Source organism: Pseudophryne corroboree, chromosome 9, assembly GCF_028390025.1.
Source record: "Pseudophryne corroboree isolate aPseCor3 chromosome 9, aPseCor3.hap2, whole genome shotgun sequence".
NCBI lineage: Eukaryota > Metazoa > Chordata > Amphibia > Anura > Myobatrachidae > Pseudophryne > Pseudophryne corroboree.
In genome coordinates, this window is record NC_086452.1 from 62,616,497 (window position 1) to 62,634,251 (window position 17,755).

Below are 17,755 nucleotides of genomic sequence, written 5' to 3' on the forward strand. Positions count from 1 at the left end.
CCTGAATGTGTGTAAATGGACTTCAGGGTAACCTCCTGCTTGCGGTCAGCAAAATCCTTGAGGGTAGCCGTATCCTGGGATGGCAGCGCTACCTTCTTGGATAAGCGTGTTAATGCTTTGTCCACCCTAGGGGAGGATTCCTATCGTACCCTGTCCGTTGGCGGGAAAGGATACGCCATAAGAATCCTTATGGAAATCTGCAGTTTTTTGTCTGGAGATTCCCAAGCTTTTTCACATAACTCGTTCAGCTCGTGTGAGGGGGGAAAGGTTTCCTCAGGTTTCTTTTCCTTATACATATGCACCCTCTTGTCAGGGACAGGGGGTTCCTCTGTGATGTGCAAAACATATTTTATTGCCATAATCATATAACGAATAGATTTAGCCAATTTTGGCTGTAACTTTGCATCATCGTAGTCGACACTGGAGTCAGAATCCGTGTCGGTATCTGTGTCAACTATTTGGGCGCTTTTGAGACCCCGACGGTCCCTGCGCCATAGGATCAGACATGGGTTGACACCCTGACTGTCCCATAGCTTCAGCTTTGTCTAATCTTTTGTGCAATGAGTTTACACTAGCATTTAAAACATTCCACATATCCATCCAGTCAGGTGTCGGCGCTGTCGACGGCGACACCACATTCATTTGCTCCCGCTCCTCTCTAATATAGCCTTCTCCCTCAGACATGTCGACACACACTTACCGACACACCACACACTCAGGGAATGCTCTTTCTGAAGACAGCTCCCCCACAAGGCCCTTTGGAGAGAGAGAGAGTATGCCAGCACACACCCCAGCGCTATATGACCCAGGAAGAAACACAGTAATTTAATGTTTACCCAGTAGCGCTGTTGTATATTATCTGCGCCGAATTATGTGCCCCCCCTCTCTTTTCCCCTCTTGTCTACCGTGGTATAAGCAGGGGAGAGTCCGGGGAGCTTCCTCTCAGCGGTGCTGTGGAGAAAAAATGGAGCTGGTGAGTGCTGAGGGAGAAGCCCCGCCCCCTCGGCGGCGGGCTTCTGTCCCGCTCAAATAGTGTAAAATTGGCGGGGGCTCTTACATATATACAGTGTCCAGCTGTATATATGTCCTTTTTTGCCAAATAAGAGGCTTACCTGCTGCCCAGGGCGCCCCCCCCCCCCCCTGCGCCCTGCACCCTTACAGTGACTGCCGTATGTGAGGTGTATGGGAGCAATGGCGCACAGCTGCAGTGCTGTGCGTTACCTCAGTGAAGATCTGAAGTCTTCTGCCGCCTCTGAAGTCTTCTTTTCTTCTCATATTCACCCGGCTTCTATCTTCCGGCTCTGCGAGGGGGACGGCGGCGCGGCTCTGGGACGGACGGCGAGGGTGAGATCCTGCGTACCAATCCCTCTGGAGCTAATGGTGTCAGTCCAGTAGCCTAAGAAGCAGAGCATTTCAACTCACAGAAGTAGGTCTGCTTCTCTCCCCTCAGTCCCTCGATGCAGGGAGTCTGTTGCCAGCAGGCTCCCTGAAAATAAAAAACCTAACAAATATACTTTCTGTCAGGAAGCTCAGGAGAGCCCCCTGAGCTCAGGAGAGCCCCCTGAAAAGCACCCAGTCTCCTCTGGGCACAGTAGTAAACTGAGGTCTGGAGAAGGGGCATAGAGGGAGGAGCCAGTGCACACCCAGATCCAAAGTCTTTCTTAAAGTGCCCATGTCTCCTGTGGAGCCCGTCTATCCCCATGGTCCTTATGGAGTCCCAGCATCCTCTAGGACGTTAGAGAAAAACAAAAACAAACAAACTCATGTCGACCTTTTGACCTGTCGACCTAGTACATGTCGACCTAATGACCCTGTTGACCTAATGCATGTCGACCAATAGTGGTCGACCTAATGACTGTCGACCTAAGTGGTGTCGACCTAATGACCCATACCCGGTAGACACAGTATACACACTCCCCCCCTTCTACAACAACCCTGGTACCGTACAGATAGCTGGAGTTGGTGTGGAGGGACAGTGCTGAAGACTGCAGGCAGAGAAAATGGCGCTGAACGCTGCTGGGTCCGCTCTGAGGAGAAGCTCCGCCCCTTGGAGATAGCGCATCTTCCCGCTCTTCACAGGATTATACTGGCCTGAGGTATGTGCTGGCAGAGATCCAGGGACCCCGACTGGCTTGCTGACCAGTGCAGGGTGTAGGCGCTGGCTCAGGGTGCTCCTCACAGCACCACACAGTGTGCCTCTGAGCTCCGGAGCGTGGTTAATACCGCGCTCCTACCCTGTTGCCGCCATCTTCACACCGGCTCCCCGCTTGTCAGGGGGGGCGGTGACTAACTCTCCACCGATCTTCTGGCTCTGTAAGGGGATGGCGGCATGCTGCTGGGGTGAGCGATCCCCTGTGGCGGCGAACGTTCGATTCCCTCAGGAGCTCAGTGTCCTGTCAGCGGAGATAGTGGCTCAGAACCCGCAGGGCGGACACTACCCCCACAGTCCCACGAAGCAGGGAGGCTGTTGCCAGCAGCCTCCCTGTGCCTAACTCTAATAAAAATAATAAAACTAAAAGAACTCCTATGGAGCTCCCTTAGCTGTGACCGGCTCCTCCGGGCACATTTTCTAAACTGAATCTGGTAGGAGGGGCATAGAGGGAGGAGCCAGCCCACACTGTTAAACTCTTAAAGTGCCAATGGCTCCTGGTGGACCCATCTATACCCCATGGTACTAATATGGACCCCAGCATCCTCTAGGACGTAAGAGAAGGTGCTTGCTACCCTTTCAGCTAGCAAACACTTTTGAGGGTGATCCCACCGCCATAAAATGTGGCGGGTGTCACGTGAATTTGCCGGGTGAGATACTCGCCGGTAATTGAATTGCCCCAATATTCTCTACACAAGAAGGGAGATTTTCAAGCCTTGTAGAGAGATAACGTGGACGGGTGTAGCATGTGATGCCGGTGGTCGGGATCCCGGCGCCGGCATGCCGGCAGCGGGGCGAGCACAGATGAGCCCCTTGCGGGCACGGTGGCGCACTACGCGCACCACGCTATTTATTCTCCCTCCGAGGGGGTCGTTGACCCCCAAGAGGGAGAATAGTTGTTGGTATGCTGGGTGTCGGGATTTCTGCGCTGGTATACTGTGCGCCGGGATCCCAACATCCGGCATACCAAATACCACCCAATGTGGACAAGTCACCCAAATCAACCCTCTTCTGTCATTTCATAGACTGTAGTAGATAAATGACAGAGGCTTATTTGTTGATTTGGGCAACTTCTCCACTTCATCTCTCTCCAAGGATTGGTACATCTCCCCCAGGGTGAGGCTAAACTTGTGTAATCAGGCAATACCTATAGACACAGCTAATGCATAAAGGGACAACATATAAAAAAAAAATACTTATTTGGGATTAGGCAAAAGTTTCTTTATCCAATTACAGGTACATCATTTGTTCCGCTTCTGAAATAATTATTTATAATAGCTAAAAATGGTTTTACCTTATAAATATTTGTGGATTATAGGGAGCTATTTATGAATGAAAAAATATTGAGAAAATGGAAATTGATGCTATCTTTTCACAAAAATAAGTATTGTTGCTTTTGATGAAGGGTTTAAGGTCAAGATATCTCACTTAAACAAAATAAAACAAAAAAAAGACACATAGGGCCAAATGCAATATAGTGAGAGTTTCAGAAAGTGAGAGATTTGGTAAGATTTTTCAGTTTCTTTTTAAAGTGGCGATCATTTACACAGCAAAACCAGGTTGATCTTGCTGTGTAAATGATTGCCACTTTAAAAAAAAAAATGAAAAACCTTACCAAATCTCTCACTTTTTAAAACTCACTGTATTACATTTGGCCCCATACAGTTCTGTGCAAAAGTTTTATGCAGGTGTGGAAATAATGCTGCAAAGTTAGAATGTTTTCAAAATAGAAGTGTTACTATTTTGGGGGGATAAATGAACAAAATGCAAAGTGAATGAACAGAAGAGAAATCTAAATCACCCTTTGCCTTTACACCGATGATCACCTTCAGGCAGCGTTAGGGGTGTGCTGCATGCTGCGGCAGCCAAGGCGCCATGCCCCGCTGAACAAACAGCCCCTCAGGATGGTGGGCCTGCAGCGGGGAAGCGGCTCTGCACTTCAAGAGGCCAGTGACCGCCCCCCCCCCCCCCCCCCCTTCCTTACTCCCACGGTGCAGGTATGCTGTGGCCCAAACAGCATACCGAAATTGATAAAACTTTAAAAGAAACTGAAGAAAAACTCTGGAGCTAGCAGTGTGCATCCTCTCCTGAGGGAACTTTTTTCTAAACTGAGCTGTAGGAGGAGGCATAGAGGGGAGGAGCCAGCACACCCGGTGGAAGAAATTTAAAGTGCACTGGCTCCTTTGGACCCGTCTATACCCCATCGTACTAATTCTGTCCCCAATATCCCTTATGGATGCTAGAGTAATTTGAAATATTTGTCTGTAACAGAAGGCAGTTTGTACGCAGATGGGCTGAAGGCCCTCATTCCGAGTTGATCGCTAGTTGGCATTGTTCGCAGCACAGCGATCAGGCTAAAAATTGTCTCTTCTGCGCATGCGTACGGGCCGCAGTACGCACGCGCGAAGTACTTTCACACAAAACTATGCAGTTTTACAGAAGGGCGAGCGATGCTTTTCTGTCGCTCTGCTGATCGGTGAGTGATTGACAGGAAGTGGGTGTTTCTGGGTGGTAACTGAGCGTTTTCCGGGAGTGTGCTAAAAAAACGCAGGCGTGACAGGTGAAAATGCAGGAGTGCCTAGGGAAACGCGGGGAGTGGCTGGCCGAACGGAGGGCGTGTTTGTAACATCATAGCAGGAACTAAACTGACTGAAGTGATCGCAAGGTAGGAGTAGGTCTGGAGCTGCTCAGAAACTGCATGAAAAAATAAGATTTTACTTACCGGTAAATCTATTTCTCGTAGTCCGTAGTGGATGCTGGGGACTCCGTAAGGACCATGGGGAATAGACGGGCTCCGCAGGAGACAGGGCACTTTAAGAAAGAATTTGGATACTGGTGTGCTCTGGCTCCTCCTTCTATGTCCCTCCTCCAGACCTCAGTTAAAGAAACTGTGCCCGGAAGAGCTGACACAATAAGGAAAGGATTTGTAATCCAGGGCAAGACTCATACCAGCCACACCAATCACACCGTATAACTTGTGATACATACCCAGTTAACAGTATGAACAACAATAGAGCATCAGATCAACCCTGATGCAACTATAACATAACCCTTATGTAAGCAATAACTATATACAAGCATTGCAGAAAAAGTCCGCACTTGGGACGGGCGCCCAGCATCCACTACGGACTACGAGAAATAGATTTACCGGTAAGTAAAATCTTATTTTCTCTAACGTCCTAGTGGATGCTGGGGACTCCGTAAGGACCATGGGGATTATACTAAAGCTCCCAAACAGGCGGGAGAGTGCGGATGACTCTGCAGCACCGAATGAGCAAACACAAGGTCCTCCTCAGCCAGGGTATCAAACTTGTAGAACTTTGCAAAAGTGTTCGAACCCGACCAAGTAGCAGCTCGGCAAAGCTGTAATGCCGAGACCCCTCGGGCAGCCGCCCAAGAAGAGCCCACCTTCCTTGTGGAATGGGCTTTTATTGATTTTGGCAGCGGCAATCCCGCTGCAGAATGAGCCTGCTGAATCGTGTTACAGATCCAGCGAGCAATAGTTTGCTTTGAAGCAGGAGCACCCAGCTTGTTGGGTGCATACAGGATAAACAGTGACTCAGTTTTCCTGACCCTAGCCGTTCTGGCTACATAAACCTTCAAAGCCCTGACCACATCTAGTAACTCTGAATCCTCCGAGTCACGAGTAGCCACAGGCACCACAATAGGTTGGTTCATATGAAACGATGACACCACTTTTGGCAGAAATTGCGGACGGGTCCGCAATTCCGCCCTGTCCATATGGAAAACCAGATAGGGGCTTTTATGTGACAAAGCCGTTAATTCTGACACACGCCTAGCTGAAGCCAAGGCTAATAGCATGACCACCTTCCACGTGAGAAATTTTAACTCCACGGTTTTAAGTGGCTCAAACCAGTGTGACTTCAGGAAACTCAACACCACGTTAAGATCCCAAGGTGCCACTGGAGGCACAAAAGGGGGCTGAATATGCAGCACTCCCTTTACAAACGTCTGAACTTCAGGAAGAGAAGCCAGTTCTTTTTGAAAGAAAATGGATAGGGCCGAAATCTGGACCTTAATGGAACCCAATTTTAGGCCCAAAGTCACTCCCGACTGTAGGAAGTGAAGGAAACGGCCCAGCTGGAATTCCTCCGTAGGGGCATTCCTGGCCTCACACCAAGCAACATATTTTCGCCATATACAGTGATAATGTTTAGCCGTCACGTCCTTCCTAGCCTTTATCAGCGTAGGAATAACCTCATCCGGAATGCCTTTTTCTGCTAGGATCCGGCGTTCAACCGCCATGCCGTCAAACGCAGCCGCGGTAAGTCTTGGAACAGACAGGTCCCCTGTTGCAACAAGTCCTGTCTTAGAGGCAGAGGCCATGGGTCCTCTGTGAGCATTTCTTGCAGCTCTGGATACCAAGTCCTTCTTGGCCAATCCGGAACAATGAGTATTGTTCTCACTCCTCTTCTTCTTATGATTCTCAGCACCTTGGGTAGGAGAGGAAGAGGAGGAAATACATAGACCGACTGGAACACCCACGGTGTCATTAGAGCGTCTACAGCTATCGCCTGAGGGTCTCTTGACCTGGCGCAATACCTCTGTAGCTTTTTGTTGAGGCGGGATGCCATCATGTCTACTTGTGGCAGTTCCCACCGACTTGCAATCTGCGTGAAGACTTCCTGATGAAGTCCCCACTCTCCCTGGTGGAGGTCGTGCCTGCTGAGGAAGTCTGCTTCCCAGTTGTCCACTCCCGGAATGAACACTGCTGACAGTGCACTTACGTGATTCTCCGCCCAGCGAAGAATTCTGGTGGCTTCCGCCATCACCACCCTGCTCCTTGTGCCGCCCTGGCGGTTTACATGAGCCACTGCGGTGATGTTGTCTGACTGAATCAGCACCGGTTGGTTGCGCAGCAGAGGCTCCGCTTGACTCAGGGCGTTGTATATGGCCCTTAGTTCCAGGATATTTATGTGCAGACAAGCCTCCTGACTTGACCACATCCCTTGGAAGTTTCTTCCCTGAGTGACTGCTCCCCATCCTCGGAGGCTTGCATCCGTGGTCACCAGGACCCAGTCCTGTATGCCGAACCTGCGGCCCTCGAGAAGGTGAGCACTCTGCAGCCACCACAGAAGAGACACCCTGGCCCTGGGGCATAGGGTGATCAGACGATGCATCTGAAGATGCGATCCGGACCACTTGTCCAACAGATCCCACTGAAAGGTCCTCGCATGGAACCTGCCGAAGGGAATGGCTTCGTATGACACCACCATCTTTCCCAGGACTCGCGTGCAGTGATGCACAGACACCTGTTTTGGTTTTAAGAGTTCTCTGACCAGAGTCACGAGCTCCTGAGCCTTCTCCGCCGGGAGAAACACCTTTTTCTGGTCCGTGTCCAGAATCATGCCCAGGAAGGGCAGACGAGTCGTAGGGATCAGATGCGACTTTGGAATATTCAAAATCCAGCCGTGCTGTTGCAACACTTCCTGAGAGTGTGCTACGCTGATCAGCAACTGCTCTCTGGACCTCGCCTTTATGAGGAGATCGTCCAAATATGGGATAACTGTGACACCCTGCTTTTGAAGGAGCACCATCATTTCCGCCATTACCTTGGTAAATATTCTCGGTGCCGTGGAGAGACCAAACGGCAACGTCTGGAATTGGTAATGACAGTCCTGTACCACAAATCTGAGGTACTCCTGATGAGGTGGATAAATGGGGACATGCAGGTAAGCATCCTTTATGTCCAGAGACACCATAAAATCCCCCTCTTCCAGGCTTGCAATGACCGCTCTGAGCGATTCCATCTTGAACTTGAACCTTTTCAGGTAAATGTTCAGGGATTTTAAATTCAATATGGGTCTGACCGAACCGTCCGGTTTAGGAACCACAAACATTGTGGAATAGTAACCCCTTCCATGTTGAGGGAGGGGAACCTGTACCACCACCTGCTGGAGATATAATTTGTGAATTGCCACTAACACTACTTCCCTTTCTATGGGGGAAGCAGGCAGGGCTGATTTTAGGTAACGGTGAGGGGGCATCACTTCGAATTCCAGCTTGTATCCCTGTATAGCCCAGGGATCCACCTGTGAGCGAACCCACTGGTGGTTGAATTTTCGGAGACGCGCCCCCACCGCTCCCGGCTCCACCTGTGGAGCCCCAGCGTCATGCGGTGGATTTAGTGGAAGCTGGGGAGGACTTCTGTTCCTGGGAACTAGCTGCATGGTGCAGCTTCTTTCCTCTACCCCTGCCCCTGGCAAGAAAGGACGCACCTCTGACTTTCTTGCCTTTTTGTGATCGAAAGGACTGCATTTGGTAATACGGTGCTTTCTTAGGCTGTGAGGGAATATATGGCAAAAAATTTGACTTCCCAGCCGTAGCTGTGGAAACTAGGTCCGAGAGACCGTCCCCAAACAATTCCTCACCCTTATAAGGTAAAACCTCCATGTGCTTTTTTGAGTCGGCATCACCTGTCCATTGCCGAGTCCACAGGACCCTTCTGGCAGAAATCGACATTGCATTTATTCTAAAGCCCAGTAGGCAAATGTCTCTCTGGGCATCCCTCATATATAGGACAGCGTCTTTTATATGCCCCAGGGTCAGTAATATAGTATCCTTGTCCAAGGTATTAAGTTCCTCAGATAGAGTATCTGTCCATGCTGCTACAGCACTACACATCCAGGCCGACGCAATTGCCGGCCTTAGTAGGGTACCTGAATGTGTATAAACAGACTTCCTATCCGCAGGATCCTTTAGGGAGGCCGTATCCTGTGACTGCAGGGCCACCTTCTTAGATAAGCGTGTCAGAGCTTTGTCTACCCTAGGGGAGGATTCCCAGCGCATCCTGTCCGTTGGCTGGAAGGGGTACGCCATAAGTAACCTTTTGGAAATCAGCACTTTCCTATCAGGAGAATCCCAAGCTTTTTCACATAACTCATTTAACTCATGTGAAGGGGGAAAAGTCACCTCTTGCTTTTTCTCCCCAAACATATAAACCCTCTTGTCAGGGACAGGGCTTACCTCTGATATGTGCAATACATCCTTCATAGCTACAATCATGTAGCGGATGGCTTTAGCCATTTTAGGCTGCAATTTTGCATCATCGCCATCGACACTGGAGTCAGAATCCGTGTCGATATCTGTGTCAACAATATGGGATAGTGGGCGCTTCTGAGACCCTGACGGCCTCTGCGCTGTAGGATCAGGCATGGGCTGAGACCCCGACTGTCCCAAGGCTTCAGCTTTATCCAACCTTTTATGCAAGGAGTTTACATGATCATTTAATACCTTCCACATATCCATCCAATCAGGTGTCGGCGCCGTCGGCGGGGACACCTCATTCATCTGCACCTGCTCTGCCTCCACATAGCCCTCCTCGTCAAACATGTCGACACAAGCGTACCGACACACCACACACAGGGAATGCTCTATATGAGGACAGAACCCCCACAAGGCCTTTTGGAGAGACAGAGAGAGAGTATGCCAGCACACACCCCAGCGCTATATGACCCAGGAATCACACAGTAACTTAGTGTTTACCCAGTAGCTGCTGTATATATGATAATTGCGCTAAATTTATGTGCCCCCCTCTCTTTTTACCCTCTTTCTACCGTGAGTCTGCAGGGGAGAGCCTGGGGAGCTTCCTCTCAGCGGAGCTGTGGAGAGAAAATGGCGCTGGTGAGTGCTGAGGAAGAAGCCCCGCCCCCTCAGCGGCGGGCTTCTGTCCCGCGATTTGGTGTAAAAAATGGCGGGGGCTCATGCATATATACAGTGCCCAGCTGTATATATGCTGCTTTTGCCAGGAGGTACTCAATTGCTGCCCAGGGCGCCCCCCCCCTGCGCCCTGCACACTACAGTGACCGGAGTGTGTGGGCAGAGCCGGCCCTAACCAATATGATGCCCTAGGCAAGATTTTGGCTGGTGCCCCCTAGCACAACCGCTGGTTCCGCCTCTGACCTTGCACCTCTTTCCCAGCACTATCACCCCTCACCCATAGCAGTCCTTATTTTGGGGTTTGTACCCCTATATTTTAAATAGGAACAGTTCGCACATTTTGCGCACAGCCCAAAAAGGGATGTGTTTTTGCTGGCAAGGGGCATGGCCCCACAATAGTAACCCCATTTCCAATTACGCCACACAGTACTGCAACTTTATTCACATTTGATCATGTGATAGTGTCCATAATTCATATTACATCCCACAGTAGTATCACTTTACCTTAAACGTTACTCCTCACAGTAGAGCCCCTTATTCACATTACATCACAATGAATTGCTCCTAATTCACATTATACCACACCCTATTGCTCTTTATTCACATTAGACAACACAGTAGTGCCCTCTCTATACGCAACGCCACATAATAGAGCACCTTATACACATAATGCCACACAGTAATGCATTTATACACATAATTCCACACAGTAATGCCCCTTACACATATGAGACACATTATTAATGTCCTTATAAACATAATGCGCCTTACACATTATGACAACCTTTATTAATGCCCTTTTACACATAATGTTCCTTACACATATGCTGCACATTATTAATGCCCTTATACACATAATGACACACATAGTGCCCCCTACACATTTGCTGCACATTATTAGTGCCCCAATACACATAATGACACACATACAGTAGTACCCTGTTACATATATGCCGCACATTATTAATGCCCTTATACACATAATGACACACATAGTGCCCCTTACACATATGTTGCACATTATTAATGCATTTTTACATGACACATAATGCTCCTTACACATATTCCAAACACTACTGCACAATCAACCCACTCACATGCACACAGCACTCACACTTCCACTAACACTGTGACCTCTGCCTCTGCTTGGATACAGATGTGTCTTCTTAAATCTTGCCTCAATGCTAACGTCGGGCACCTTTTTTTTATGAAAATGCATCTTATTGGCATTGCTATGTGGCTAGGATGCACAAGCAGCTTCTGCTGATTAAAATGATATGCAGCATGCCTATATACTGTGTGAGACTGTGGCTGTATCTGCATATGAAATGCTACACACAGACTATAGACATGCCGCATATCATTTTAATCAGCAGAAGCTGCTGATGCCCCTAGGCATATCAAATGCCCTAGGCAATTGCCTAGTTTGCCTATGCCTATGGCCGGCTCTGTGTGTGGGTTAGTGTGGGCGCAATGGCGCACAGCTGCAGTGCTGTGCGCTACCTCATGTGAAGACAGGTGTCTTCTGCCGCCGATTTTGACGTCTTCTTGCTACATCCACCGGCTTCTGGCTTCTGGCTCTGCGAGGGGGACGGCGGCGCGGCTCTGGGAATGGACGACCAAGGTTAAGTTCCTGTGTTCGAACCCTCTGGAGCTAATGGTGTCCAGTAGCCTAAGAAGCGCAACCTAACCGCAGTTAGTAGGTTTGCTTCTCTCCCCTCAGTCCCACGTAGCAGAGAGTCTGTTGCCAGCAGAAGCTCTCTGAAAATAAAAAAACCTAACTAAATTACTTTCTTAATAGCAAGCTCAGGAGAGCTCACTAAAATGCACCCAGCTCCTTCCGGGCACAGATTCTAACTGAGGTCTGGAGGAGGGGCATAGAGGGAGGAGCCAGTGCACACCAGTAGTACTAATTCTTTCTTAGAGTGCCCAGTCTCCTGCGGAGCCCGTCTATTCCCCATGGTCCTTACGGAGTCCCCAGCATCCACTAGGACGTTAGAGAAAGAAGATTTACCCGCGGTAGCTGTGGACACCAGGTCTGCGAGGCCCTCCCCAAATAAAACCTCACCCTTGTAAGGCAAAGTTTCCATATGTCTCTTTGAATCGGCATCACCCGTCCATTGGCGGGTCCACAGGGCTCGCCTAGCAGAAATTGCCATGGCATTGGCTCTTGATCCCAACAGCCCAACGTCTCTCGCAGCGTCTCTCATATATAACGCTGCGTCTTTTATATGACCCAAGGTCAATAAAATGCTATCCTTATCTAGGGTGTCAATGTCAGATGACAAGTTATCTGCCCATGCTGCTATTGCGCTACATACCCATGCCGACGCTACTGCCAGTCTGAGCAAGGCCCCCGTATGTGTATAAATTGATTTTAAGGTAGTCTCCTCTCTGCGATCAGCAGGACCCTTGAGGGCTGCCGTGTCTGGAGACGGTAGTGCCACCTTTTTGGACAAGCGCGTCAAAGCCTTGTCCACCCTGGGCGAGGATTCCCACCGTAACCTGTCCTGTGCGGGGAAAGGATACGCCATAAGAATTCTCTTGGGAATCTGCAGTTTCTTGTCTGGAGTTTCCCAAGCTTTTTCAAATAAAGCGTTCAGCTCATGAGATGGGGGAAAGGTTACCTCAGGTTTCTTCTCCTTAAGCATGCAGACCCTCGTGTCAGGGACAGAGTGGTCCTCTGTGATATGCAAAACATCTTTTATTGCAATAATCATATAATGAATACTTTTGGCCACCCTAGGGTGAAACCTCGCATCATCGTAGTCGACACTGGAGTCAGAATCCGTGTCGGTATCAGTGTCTGCTACCTGGGACAGGGGACGTTTATGAGACCCAGAAGGGCCTTGTGACACAGTCAAAGCCATGGATTGACTCCCTGCTTTTTCTCTGGACTCTGCTTTGTCCAATCTTTTATGTAATAAAGACACATTTGCATTAAAACATTCCACATATCCATCCAATCAGGTGTCGACTGTGCCGACGGAGACACCACAATCATCTGCTCTACCTCCTCCTTAGACGAGCCTTCCGCTTCAGACATGCCGACACACACGTACCGACACCCCCACACACACTGGGATAGATATATATATATATATATAGATATATATATAGATATATATATATATATATATCTATAGAGGCAGCCCCCCAATAAGGCCCTTTGGAGAGACAGAGAGAGAGTATTCCAGCACACACCCAGCGCCACTGGAACAAAATCCCAGTCTGTACAGCGCTTTATATATCAATAATACACTGACTGCGCCAAATGTGCCCCCCCCCCCTCCTTTTAGCCGTCTGTACTTGTCTTCAGCAGGGGAGAGTCCGCGGAGCAGCTTCTCTGCAGCGTGCTGTGGAGAAAATGGCGCTGGTTAGTGCTGGAGGATCAAGCTCCGCCCCCTCAACGGTGGGCTTCGGTCCCGCTCATATTCTTTATACTGGCGGGGGTTTATTTAATATACTGCCTCCGCAGTATATATGTCAGCCAGTGTCCCTTGAGGTTTATTATTGCTGCCCAGGGCGCCCCTTCCTGCGCCCTGCACCCATACAGTGCCGTCAGTGTGTGTGAATATGAGAGCAATGGCGCGCAGCGTTACCGCTGCGTGGTACCTCAGTGAAGATCTGAAGTCTTCTGCCGCCTTTGAAGTCTTCTTTCTTCTTATACTCACCCGGCTTCTATCTTCCGGCTCTGTGAGGAGGACGGCGGCGCGGCTCCGGGACGAACAGCGAGGATGAGACCTGCGTTACAACCCTCTGGAGCTAATGGTGTCCAAGAGCCTATCATTTAAGTAGGTCTGCTTCTCTCCCCTCAGTCCCACGATGCAGGGAGCCTGTTGCCAACAGTGCTCCCTGAAAATAAAACACCTAACAAAAGTATTTTTCAGAGAAACTCAGTAGAGCTCCCCTGTAGTGCACCCAGTCTCCTCTGGGCACAGGATCTAACTGAGGTCTGGAGGAGGGGCATAGAGGGAGGAGCCAGTGCACACCCATTTAAAGTCTTTAGAGTGCCCATGTCTCCTGCAGAGCCCGTCTATACCCCATGGTCCTTACGGAGTCCCCAGCATCCTCTAGGATGTAAGAGAAAATTTCACGAGCAGTTCTGCTAACCTTTTCTTTCGCACTTCTGCTAAGCTAAGATGCACTCCCAGAGGAAGGCGGCTTAGCGTTTGCACTGCTGCTAAAAGCAGCTAGCGAGCGATCAACTCGGAATGAGGGCCTAAGGGCGGTACAATGATGAGTGTCTGCAGGTAACAGTGAAGCATGGTGGAGGTTCCATGCAAGTTTGGGGCTGCATTTCATTAAGAACTATCCTCAGCGTAAAGAAGAACAAGGAGTCCTGGAAGTGATGATGTGGCCCCCACAGAGCCCTGATCTCAGCATCATCAAGTCTGCCTGGGATTACATGAAGAGACAGAAGGATTTGAGCAAGCCTACATCCACAGAAGATCTGTAGTTCGTTCTCAAAAATGTTTGAAACAACCTCCCTGCAGAGTTCCTTCAAAAACTGTGTGCAAGTGTACCTAGAAGAATTGATGCTGTTTTGAAGGCAAAGGGTGGTCAACACCAAATAGTCGACATGGTATTTTTGTGTTAAATCATGCTGACATTCTGAATGCCGACTGTGTATATCATACCCTTTGGAGCACTTGCGACACCCAACGGTGAGTTTGTGCATTCCCATTACGATGGGGACTTCAGAAATGCTCTCACTCCAATGTGTACACCCAGTGCATTTTCGGTGCATACACATCTCTCCAATAACATATCACAGTGACATTTATCAGTGAATAGTTTGGATATGTGACTGTAGGTCTTCCAAACGCAAATCTTCATAGGGCCCACTGATAAATTCAAATGTTAACGCTAATACATTATTACTATACAGTAAACTCTCAGCATAGAAACATACGCAGGTATCCAATAAGAAGCGATCCGATTTCATCCGATAAAAACAGCCTGATATCTCAATTTTTGACCGATGGTCATTATCGCAATATCCAGTTTTTTTAATACGAAAACATACCCGCGTTTGTGCAATAACACATCCGGGATACGTTTCCGATCCCATGTGTTATTGTGGCTCCGGCGGTTGCTTATCGCGGATTATGCTTCGGGTGCCTGAGGCCGGGTGGGGAAGAACGCTGCGTCAGGGCTTATTGGATAGCCCCCGGGGAACCTATTAGCAGTAGTAAATTAGCGCTGCTAATAGAGGACCCCCCCAAAGAATGTGACAGCAGATAAGAACCACGTGACCCATCTAGTCTGCCTATGTACATACACTTACACACTAGGCATAATTATTTATTGGGGGCCAATGAAGTTATCAGTATATTCTTTTGATTGTGGGAGGAATCCGGAGTACGTGGAGGAAACCCACACTAGCACGGGGAGAACATACAAACTCCACACAGTTAGGGCCAAGGTGGGAATCGAACCCTTGACCTCAGTGCTGTGATGCAGTAATGCTAACCATTACACCATCCGTACTGCCCATCAGCAGTGTGGAGACTCTGGCATTGCACAGTCCATTCTACCGTAATATAGGCCGGTTTCAGAGATGCACCAGGGATCAGTGGCAGAATTAGTGAATGATGAGCCAAGGTGCACAAATATGCTTTGACCCCCCCCCCCCCCCCTTCCCCAAAACCCACCATCACCGCTAGCAGATAATACCGGCCTTAATTTTATTTAACCCCTGGTGCAAGTGACCTCCATATATGAAGACACCTACTGTACATTTTTCCATATTGTTGTATTTTCGGTATTTTTGTTCCATATTACTTATATGGCACCATCAGATTATGGAGACTCCTCACCCCTAGTCTCCGCCCTCAGGTGACACCTGTTCCCAACGTCCTACCCCTACCTCACCCCACTTATTTCTATAAGGTAACACCAGTCTCCTTATGCTCTCACCTGAAGCTCTGGCCAGCGCTCTGCAGTGCTCTATCTGGCAGCAGAATGATGCAGGAGGATAGTATAGTCAGTTTGCTTTGCCGTGGTCCCAGACGACCGTAGTGAGCTGCTGTCCTGCCTGCTCTGTCACTCTCACCCCCAATAGTAAGAAGCTGCTCCTTGCTTTCAGAGATCAGTGATACTCCTATCTCTCCGCTCTCACAACAGGATCAGTGTTGTGCAAGGCTCTGTGAGCAGCATCTGATTGGTCCAATCAGGTCATGTGTTGCTCATCACTAGAAAGAGAGCCTACTCTCCCTGGGTCCTAACTCCTGCTTTGTTTCGCACTGGCAGTGAATACAAAAGATAATAGGAGCCGATTGGCTGGTACTTTATCTCTGTTCACTTTATTTCTCTCCATGGCACCTGCTGGGTGAAATGAACGGCCCCGCCGCTCGCTCAGCACACATTGCGCTGTGCTGAGCGGGGGGAGAAATGTGTGCAGAGCAGTCTGTGCTAGACCGCTCAGCACACATTTCCCACGGGGTACGGGGTTATAGACCCCTGTACAGTTACAGCAGTTTCCTAGACTCTGCAATTACAGTCCAGGTTTTAAGGGGGTTCACTACGGCTGGCCGGCGGTCGGGCTCCCGGCGACCAGCATACCGGCGCCGGGAGCCCGACCGCCGGCTTACCGACAGTGTGGCGAGCGCAAATGAGCCCCTTGCGGGCTCGCTGCGCTCGCCACGCTACGGGCACGGTGGCGCGTATTCTCCCTCTATGGGGGTCGTGGACCCCCACGAGGGAAAATAAGTGTCGGTATGCCGGCTGTCGGGCTCCCGGCGCCGGTATACTGAGCGCCGGGAGCCCGACCGCCGGCATACAGAAGACCACCCTTTTAAGGCTATCCATGCTTGAGTACAAATGGTTAAATCAAATTGATTGAAGTCACCTGTGCTCAAGCATGAATATTCTTAAAACCTGGACTATATTAGCAGAGTTTAGGAAACCCTGAGTTAAAGTAATTTTTTTGTAGAACACTGCTGCTTATATCTTGGACATGTATGGGGCTGGAGGTAGGGTCAGGAAACCACCAGCATTGGGTGGGGGCATCGGAGGGTGTCACTAATGTTAACTGTGCCTTCCCCATGACATCACTAGTAATGTTGCCTGTAGCATTACTGTGACATCACTAAGGTTACCTGAACCATCCCTGTGATGTCACTTTTACCTGTACCGCCCTTTTCCATCACTGTTACCTGTACCATACTTATTTCATCACGGTTACCTGTACCTTCTCTGTATATGCTTGATTAACACAGGTTCTGTGGCCGATTAAAACCAGATGAATTGCAGGCTTGAATTTAGCCAGCCACAGAATCTGTGTAAATTATAGGTTTCCTGGTTTAAAGGGATATTATGGCAAGCCTAGCCCTGTGACATCACTAATGTTACTTGTACCGTCCCTGTGACGTAACTACTGATACCTGTACCGTCCCTGTGACGTTACTACTGTTACCTGTACCGTCCCTGTAACTAAACTGTTACCTGTACTTTTTCTGTGACATCACTAATGTTACTTTTACCGTCCCCATGACATCATTGTTACCTGTACCGTCCCTGTAATGTAAATGTTACCTGTACCGTCCCTGTGACATCACTAATGTTTCCTGTACCGTCCCTGTGACGTAACGGTTACCTGTACTTTTTCTGTCACATCACTAATGTTACCTGTACCATCACTAATGTTACTTGGACCTTTTCTGTGACATCGCTAATATTACTTGTACCGTCCCTGTAACATCACTAATGCTACCTGTACCATCTCTGTGGCATCACTAATGTTACTTGTACCTTTTCTGTGACATCACTGTTACCTGTACCTTCCTTGTAATGTAACTGTTACCTGAACTTTTTCTGTGACATCACTGTTACCTGTACCTTTTCTGTGGCATCACTAATGTTACTTGTACCTTTTCTGTGACATCACAAATGTTACCCTTGTCCGTCCCTGTAACGTAACTG

The 17,755-nt window shown here is 49.1% G+C and overlaps 2 protein-coding genes across 2 annotated transcripts in view; one reads left to right on the top strand and one right to left on the bottom strand.

Annotated features, from left to right (window-relative positions):
- Positions 1-15,981, bottom strand: part of LOC134957484 (E3 ubiquitin/ISG15 ligase TRIM25-like) — a 28,028-nt gene extending 12,047 nt beyond the window's left edge. The window contains exon 1 of the mRNA XM_063939451.1: positions 15,752-15,981. The gene's annotated coding sequence lies outside the window, so the exon portion shown is untranslated. The remainder of the gene's footprint in view (positions 1-15,751) is intronic.
- Positions 1-17,755, top strand: part of BEST4 (bestrophin 4) — a 203,935-nt gene that overhangs the window by 87,811 nt on the left and 98,369 nt on the right. The gene's annotated exons all lie outside the window — the stretch shown is intronic.